At 45.1% G+C, this 8,180-nt stretch overlaps 1 protein-coding gene across 4 annotated transcripts in view; it reads left to right on the forward strand.

Annotated features, from left to right (window-relative positions):
• Window positions 1-8,180, forward strand: part of NSG1 (neuronal vesicle trafficking associated 1) — a 556,677-nt gene that overhangs the window by 296,334 nt on the left and 252,163 nt on the right. The window lies entirely within an intron of this gene.

Genomic DNA, 8,180 nt, shown 5'->3' on the forward strand with positions numbered 1-8,180 from the left:
TTTCTGTTTGTCCGTCTGGTGTGCCTGTGTGTTGGCTGCGAGATGCCCCCAAGCGGAATAAGACCTGAGCCACTTTCTAAGAAGAGACCATCCCGTACCCTCTCCCAAAGGAGCGGCAGCCATTCTGGACCAAGAGGAGCTGGAATGGGGGACGCCCCGGGGTCTGCTCTGGGGCTACCCGCGTCCGAGCCTCTCCACCAGCCCCTTCCAAAGCCCCGGTGCCCGCCTGGCACCCGCCTGCTCCCGGAAGGGGACTGCGTCCGACAGGGCTCCCCGCTGGGGTGCCGCTAAGTGGAGGTCTGGGAAGTTTCTGCAGAAGAGCATCCTACGGGTCGGGCGTGGCTGACAGGAGGCGCCGGACCCCAGCCGCAGGTTGGAGAGGGGAGTTGGCAGCCAGGCGAGGGCGAGTCCACATCCCACCGTGCAGCAGCCCAGGGCTGGGCCCCGGAAGACAACCCTTCCCCTCTTGGTTTAAGGCTCTTGACGTCTTGAAATTCTTAATGTTTGAACAAGAGGGCCCATATTTTTGTTTTGCGCTGAGCGCAGCAAATTGCAATAGCAGGTCCTGACTAGTAAAGGAGGGGCGGGTAGCCCTGGGCCGGCAAGGAGTCAACCTGGGGGACCTTGCCTTGCCACCATCATCCTTCCAATTCATGCGTTCATTCATTTGATCAACACATATTTATGTGTTGACTTATGAATCATTTGCTGGTCTCTGTTCTAGGCGCTGGGGTTTCAGCTATGAAAGGCTCTGCTCAGGTGGAGCTGATGTTCAGGCAGAGAAACAGCAATAGACAAACAGCTAATGAGCCCTCACTGGGAAGCTGGGGAGCATGACCTGTGAGAATTAGCCCTCAACTTCTAGGAGACTGGGGGTGGAGACACAGTAAGTAGCACAGCACCCTTAAGCAGGGCTAGAAGAGAGGCCTGGGAGGAACCCAGGTCTGCAGGAAGGCTGAGAGGTTCAGGAAGGAGGCAACACCTGTACAGTCTTCTTTCTTTATTTTATTTTTAATAGAGACAGGGTCTCCCTATGTCTCCCAGGCTGGAATGAAGTGGTGTGATTATAGCTTACTACAGCCTGGAACTCTGGGGCTCAAGTGCTCCTCCCACCTCAACCTTCCCAATAACTAAGACTACAGGTGTGTGCTACCACGCCTGGCTCTTTTTTTGTGTTTGTTTGTTTGTTGTTTTTTGTAGAGATGTTGTGCTATGTTGTTTTTTGTAGAGATGTTGCGCTATGTTGTGCAGGTTGATCTCAAACTCCTGGGCTCAAGCCATCCTCCCACCTCAGCCTCCCAAAGCTTTGGGATTACAGGCTCAAGCTACTGCGTCAGGCCTCCTGTACATTCTTTAGGCTTAGGAGTGGATGGCCAGGCGGAAGGGAGCAGGGTCTGGAAAGGCAGTCCAGGAAGAGGATCCAGCAAACCTACTAGGAACCCTCCACATTCTCCCCTCCTCTTCCTAGCAATGGATGCCGACACCAACAGCTAGAGCAACCTGGGGCCCTGAGCTGAAGGTGGAAGAGGCAGTCTGCCTGTCTCCCCAGTGACCGGTGAGGCAGCTTCCTCTCCCGAAGCTGGACCTTACACAAGTGAGAAATAAACTTCCATTGTGCTAAGCCACCACAAGTCTGAAATGTTCCAGTAGCTAGCAGTACCTTAACCCGCTGCGTACAAAGATAAATAGCACTCAGTCACCATCTGAAAAATCAGGTGGAATGCCTGTCTCTGGGCTATCTGCATTTTTATTTTTATTTATTTTTTATTTTTTTATTTTTTATTTTTTGAGATGGAATCTCACTGTGTCACCCAGGCTGGAGTGCAGTGGCACAATCTTGGCTCACTGCAACCTCTGCCTTCCAAGTTCAAGCGATTCTCCTGCCTCAGCCTCCTGAGCAGCTGGGATTACAGGCATCTGCCACCATGCCCGGCTAATTTATGTATTTTTAGTACACCATGCTGGCTAGGCTGGTCTCAACTCCTGACCTTGTGATCCACCTGCCTTGGCCTCCCAAAGTTCTGGGTTTACAGGCGTGAGCCACGGTGCCTGGCCTGCATTTTTTTTTAAGAAGCAATGAAATGAAAGTTTCTGGAGGCTAAAGTCAGCCCCCTTTATTGTAATCTCAAGACAATGTTAAAACTAACTGAGACCCTGTAATCCTAGCACTTTGGGAGGTCGAGACAGATCACTTGAGGTCAGGAGTTCGAGACTAGCCTGGCCAACATGGTGAAACCCCGTCTCTACGAAAAATACAAAAATTAGCCAGTGTGGTGGTGCGTGCCTGTAATCCCAGCTACTTGGGAGGCTGAGGCAGGAGAATCGCTTGAACCCAGGAGGAAGAGGTTGCAGTGAGCCAAGATTGTGCCACTGGACTACAGCCTGGATGACAGAGTGAGACTCCATCTCAATAAATAAATAAATAAATAAATAAATAAATAAATAAATAAATAAGAGATTTACCCACACTGTGTTCTGCCTTCCACCGGTGAGATTTTTTTTTCAAAAATCTGAGCCACACGGGGCCCCCAATTTCTTATGACTGACCCCTGCTCTGTGGTGGGCAGATACAAGGGGTCAGAAATGATGCTGGTGGCACCCAGGCCTTCTGTTTTCACCACATTTGGCACATCTTACCCCTGCTCACACTGTGTCCTGAGAACTGTGTGGCATGGCTCAATCAGTGTAAAAGCTTGAAACGTTCTGACCAGGCAGCTGCCTCCCAATGATGATTCAGTACCATGCAGATGGACAGGCAGACATGCTGCCCTCAGACATAGGCTCCCTTCTTTTTTTAATTTTTTTAAATACTTTAAGTTCTAGGGTACATGTGCACAACGTGCAGGTTTGTTACGTATGTATACATGTGCCATGTTGGTGTGCTGCACCCAGTAACTCATCATCTACATTAGGTATTTCTCTTAATGCCATCCCTCCCCTGTCCCCCTACCCCACAAGAGGCCCCAGTGCATGATATTCCCCACCCTGTGTCCAAGTTGTTCTCATTGTTCAATTCCCACCTATGAGTGAGAACATGCGGTGTTTGGTTTTCTGTCCTTGTAATAGTTTGCTCAGAATGATGGTTTCCAGCTTCATTCATGGCCCTACAAAGGACATGAACTCATCCTTTTTTATGGCTGCATAGTATTCCATGGTGTATATGTGCCACATTTTCTTAATCCAGTCTATCATTGATGGACATTTGGGTTGGTTCTAAGTCTTTGCTATTGTGAATAGTACTGCAATAATCATACATGTGCAGGTGTCTTTATAGTAGCATGATTTATAATCCTTTGGGTATATATCCAGGATTGAGATCGCTGGGTCAAATGGTATTTCTAGTTCTAGATCCTTGAGGAATCGCTACAGTCTTCCACAATGGTTGAACTAGTTTACAGTCCCACCAACAGTGTAAAAGCATTCCTATTTCTCCACATCCTCTCCAGCACCTGTTGTTTCCTGACTTTTTAAAGATCGCATGAGCTCCCTTCTTCCAGTGAAGATGATGGGATTTCACAAGGCCAGAGGCCCCCTGGCACACTCAGCTACCAGAGATAATAGAAGGTCTCAAGGGGCAATTAGAACATTTTGCCCCCAGTCACCTTTGGTGGTAGCTATGTAATTCCAGTATTTTTTTTTTTTTTTTTTTTTTTTTTTTTTTGAGACGGAGTCTCGCTCTGTCGCCCAGGCTGGAGTGCAGTGGCGCTATCTCGGCTCACTGCAAGCTCCGCCTCCCGGGTTTACGCCATTCTCCTGCCTCAGCCTCCCGAGTAGCTGGGACTACAGGCGCCCGCCACCTCGCCCGGCTAATTTTTTTGTATTTTTAGTAGAGACGGGGTTTCATTGTGTTAGCCAGGATGGTCTCGATCTCCTGACCTCGTGATCCACCCGTCTCGGCCTCCCAAAGTGCTGGGATTACAGGCTTGAGCCACCGCGCCCGGCCAATTCCAGTATTTTTAAGAACAAAAGAGTTAGTGTATCCGTTTCTTTTCTTTCTTTTTTTTTTTGAAACAGAATCTCACTCTATCGCCTAGGCTGGAGTGCAGTGGTGTGATCGTGGCTCACTGCAACCTCTGCCTCCTGGGTTCAAGTGATTCTCCTGCCTCAGTCTCCCAAGTAGCTGGGATTACAGGTGCACACCACCACGCCTGGCTAATTTTTTGTATTTTTAGTAGAGATGGGGGTTTCACCATGCTGGCCAGGCTGGTCTCGAACTCCTGATCTCGTGATCCACCCACCTCGGCCTCCCAAAGTCCTGGGATTACAGGCGTGAGCCACCAAGCACAGCCAAGTGTATTCATTTCTTAGGATGGGTGTAACAAAGTGCCACTAACTGGGTGGCTTTAAAACAATGAAAATTTATTCTCTCACAGTTTGGGAGGCCAGAAGTTCAAAATCTAGATGTCAGAAGAGCCAAGTTCCCTCTGAAGGCTCCAGCAGCGCTGGCCTCTTCCAGTTTCTGCTGGTTGCTGGCAACCCTTAGCATTCCTTCCCTGGTAGCTGTATCACTCCAATCTTTGCCTCTGTTGTCATTTAACCATCTTTCCTCTGTATCTGTGTCTCTTTTCCTCTTCTTATAAAGACACCAGTCATAATGGGTTAAGGGCCCACCCTACTCCAGTATGACTTCATTGTAATTTACAACTTAATTTACAAAGATTCCATTTCCAAATAGGGCCACAATCAGAGGATTAGGATTTCAACAGATCTTCCAGTGAGAGAAAATTCAAGCCATAACACACAAATCATAGTCAAGATATGCAATTAACCTATGCATCCATCAATGGATGGACAAAGAAAATGTGTGTATGTATACACATTGTATACATACACAACAGAATACTATTCATTCAGCCTTAAAAGGAAGGAAATGGCCAGGCACAATGGCTCACACTTGTAATCCCAATACTTTGGGAGGCCATGGTGGGTGGACCGCTTGGGCCAAGGAGTTCAAGACCAGCTAGGCAACATGGCAAAACCTCAACTCTACAAAAAAAAAAAAAAAAAAAAAAAAAAAAAGCCTGAGCACGGTGGCTCACGCCTGTACATCCAGCACTTTGGGAGGCCGAGGCAGGTGGATCACCTGAGGTCGGGAGTTCGAGACCTGCCTGACCAACATGGAGAAACCCTATCTCTAGTAAAAATGCCTATAATCCCAACTACTCAGGAGGCTGAGGCAGGAGAATCACTTGAACTCGGGAGGCAGAAGCTGCGGGTGAGCCGAGATCGCGCCACTGCACTCCAGCCTGGGCAACAAGCGTGAAACTCTGTGTCAAAATAATAATAATAATAATAATATTAGCCAGACCCAGTGGTGCGCACCTGTAGTCCCAGCTACTTGGGACGCTGAGGTAGGAGGATCATTAGAGCCTGGGAGGTCCAGGTTTCAGTGAGCTGAGATTGTGCCACTGCACTCCAGCCTCGGTGACAGAGCCAGACCCTCTCTCAAAAAAAGAAAAAAAAAAAAGGAAATCCTGACATTTGCAACAATATGGATATGAACTTGGAAGATACTATGTTAAGTGACATAAGCCAAGCACAGAAAGACAAATGCCACATGATCTCATTTATATGTAGAATCTAAAAAAGCTGAGGTCATATACATAGAGAGTAGAATAGTGGCTACCAGGGGCTGGGCAGCAGGGGGAATTAGGGGGTTGGGAGATGTTTGTCAAAGGGTACCAAATTTCAGTTAAGAAGAGTAAGTTCAAGAGACCTATTGTACACATAGTAACTACAGTTAATAACAATTTATATCATTTTAAAAATTGTGAAGAGAGTAGATTTTAAGAAATCTCACCCCGAAAAATAAGTATGCAAAGTAATGCATATATTAATGAACTCAATCTAGCCATTCCACATGTACCCTCGGACTTCAAAATTTGGGGAAAATGAATTAAAAATAATAATATAAACTTTATTTCTCAACATAAGCTCCATCAAGTTCAAGACACTTCTGTAAGTCGTGATACAGCCATGTAGCCCATCCCTAAGGAACTGGAGGTCCTGAGAATTTAACCATATCAATGCAGTCTTTTACACATTAACTGAAGATAAAAGGGTACCCTTTACAGAATTTTTAAGATTAGGAAACGAAAAGAAGTTAGGAGGAGCCAAATCGGGACTGTAATGATTTCCCACCAAAATTCTCCCAAAATTGCCCTTGATGACAGGAATAAGCAGAAGCATTGTTGTGGTGGAGGAGGACTCTGCTGAAGCTTTCCCAAGAATTTTCTGCTAAAGTTGTGGCTTTCTCAAAACTCTCTCATAATAAGCAGATGTTACCATTCTTTGGTCCTCCTGAAAGTCAACAAGCAAAGTGTCTTGAGCCCCAAAATACTGTTGCCATGACCTGTGCTCCTGAGTCGTCTGCTTTTGCTTTGACTGACCCACTTCCACTTCTTGGTAGCCATTGCTTTGATTGTGCTTTGTCTTCAGGAATAGTACTAGGAAATCCATGTTTCATATCCTGTTGCAATTTTTTGAACAAATGCTTCAGGATTTTGATCCCACTTGTTTAAAATTTCCATTGAAAGCTCTGCTGTTGTTTGCAGCTGATCTGGGCACAACAGTTTTGGTGCACATCAAGTGGAAAGTTTGCTTTCAGTCAGAATTGTGTAACCTGAACCAATTGTTCAGTGTCTATGACACTGGTTATTGTTTCTGCTATTGTTAACTGCTGTTAATCATCAGTCCTCTTTGATTAGGGCATAAACAAGATTAATTTTTTCCTCAAAGATTCATGTGTAAGGTCTCTCACTGAGGGCTTCCTCTTCAACATCATCTGCTACCTTCTCAAAACAAGTTATTCATTTGTAAGCTGTTGATTTCTTTGGGGCATTGTTCCCATAAACTTTTCGTGAAGCATTAATGATTTCACCATTTTTTCACCCAAGCTTCACAATAAATTGATGTTTGTTCTTGCTTCGATTTTAGCAGAATTCATGTTGCACTGATGTGGTCTCTTTCCAAACTGATGTCTTATCCTTTTTAGTGTCTCAAACTACATCCTGTTCAGACATGTTATGACAAGTTAAAGACTCTGTCTCAAAAAGTCTCTTTTTAAGTAATAGGATAATCTTCATACCATCCTAATTGGCCAGTTATTAGCACTTGGGAAACTAGATTTTAACTAATTGTTTTAAACACATCCCAGCCTTAGATTTCTATCCATGTTGTAAGCACACTCTTCAAGAAAAAAATAATAATAATAAAAGACAGATAGAAAATGTGTGAAGGCTGACATGGGGCACTCTTCACCCAAGCTCCCTCCAGGGGATCTGATCCAAATGCCCTACCTTCCAGAGCTGCAGCCTCAGTTATGCTGGACCCTGACATCATTGCCTGATTCATCACTGCCTGACTCAGCTGCCTGACTCAGCTGCCTGATTATGGCCTTCGCCTGGCCTTGCTCCCTATTTTAAATGACACTCTCGCCACACCTGCACATACCCATGACCACAAACTGGGTTTGCTTCTGTCTACTCATCATGCCTGACTTTCCCTTTTGCAAATGTCATAACCGGATGTGATATTCCTGATCCTAGATTCTGCTTTCCCTTTCTTTCCCTCTCCATTACCATTTATTGAGTGGACACCTACTGTGTGTCAGGCACTGTAATTGGTGTTTCACAAACATTATTACTATTACCCACAACCCACAAGAAGACAGATATTATTCCCACTTCACAGCTGAAAAAAGACTACAGGCTGACTACTACTTCTCTGAAATGCTTGGGACCACAACTGTTTTAGATTTTGGAATATTTGCATTATATTCCAAAACCTGAAATGCTCCAATGAGCATTTCCTTTGAGTGTCATGTCAGCAATCAAAAAGTTTCAGATTTTGAAATTAGGGATACTAAATCTATACTGCTGAAGGTCTTGCAGCTAGTAAATGGCAGGGTATGATCTGAACCAGACACACACACAAGTGGTGATTAAGTCAGGTCATTATTAGAAGTCACCTTACAGAGAAAACAATCAACATGAGGTACCTTCTGTCACAATGCTTATGCTGTTTAGATTAAATGCAGACATATTGCATTTGAAAGTGCAAATACTGTCTTTATAAAGTCTTTGAAGAACAGAGCCCTTGTTATTTATATAGTTAATTCAAAGTGCTAATAGCTAAAAACCAGAAGTTATTCCAAAGTTTGCATGAACAAAACTCACAAG

The sequence above is a fragment of the Macaca thibetana genome, chromosome 5 (genome assembly GCF_024542745.1).
Source record: "Macaca thibetana thibetana isolate TM-01 chromosome 5, ASM2454274v1, whole genome shotgun sequence".
NCBI classification, from domain to species: Eukaryota; Metazoa; Chordata; class Mammalia; order Primates; family Cercopithecidae; genus Macaca; species Macaca thibetana.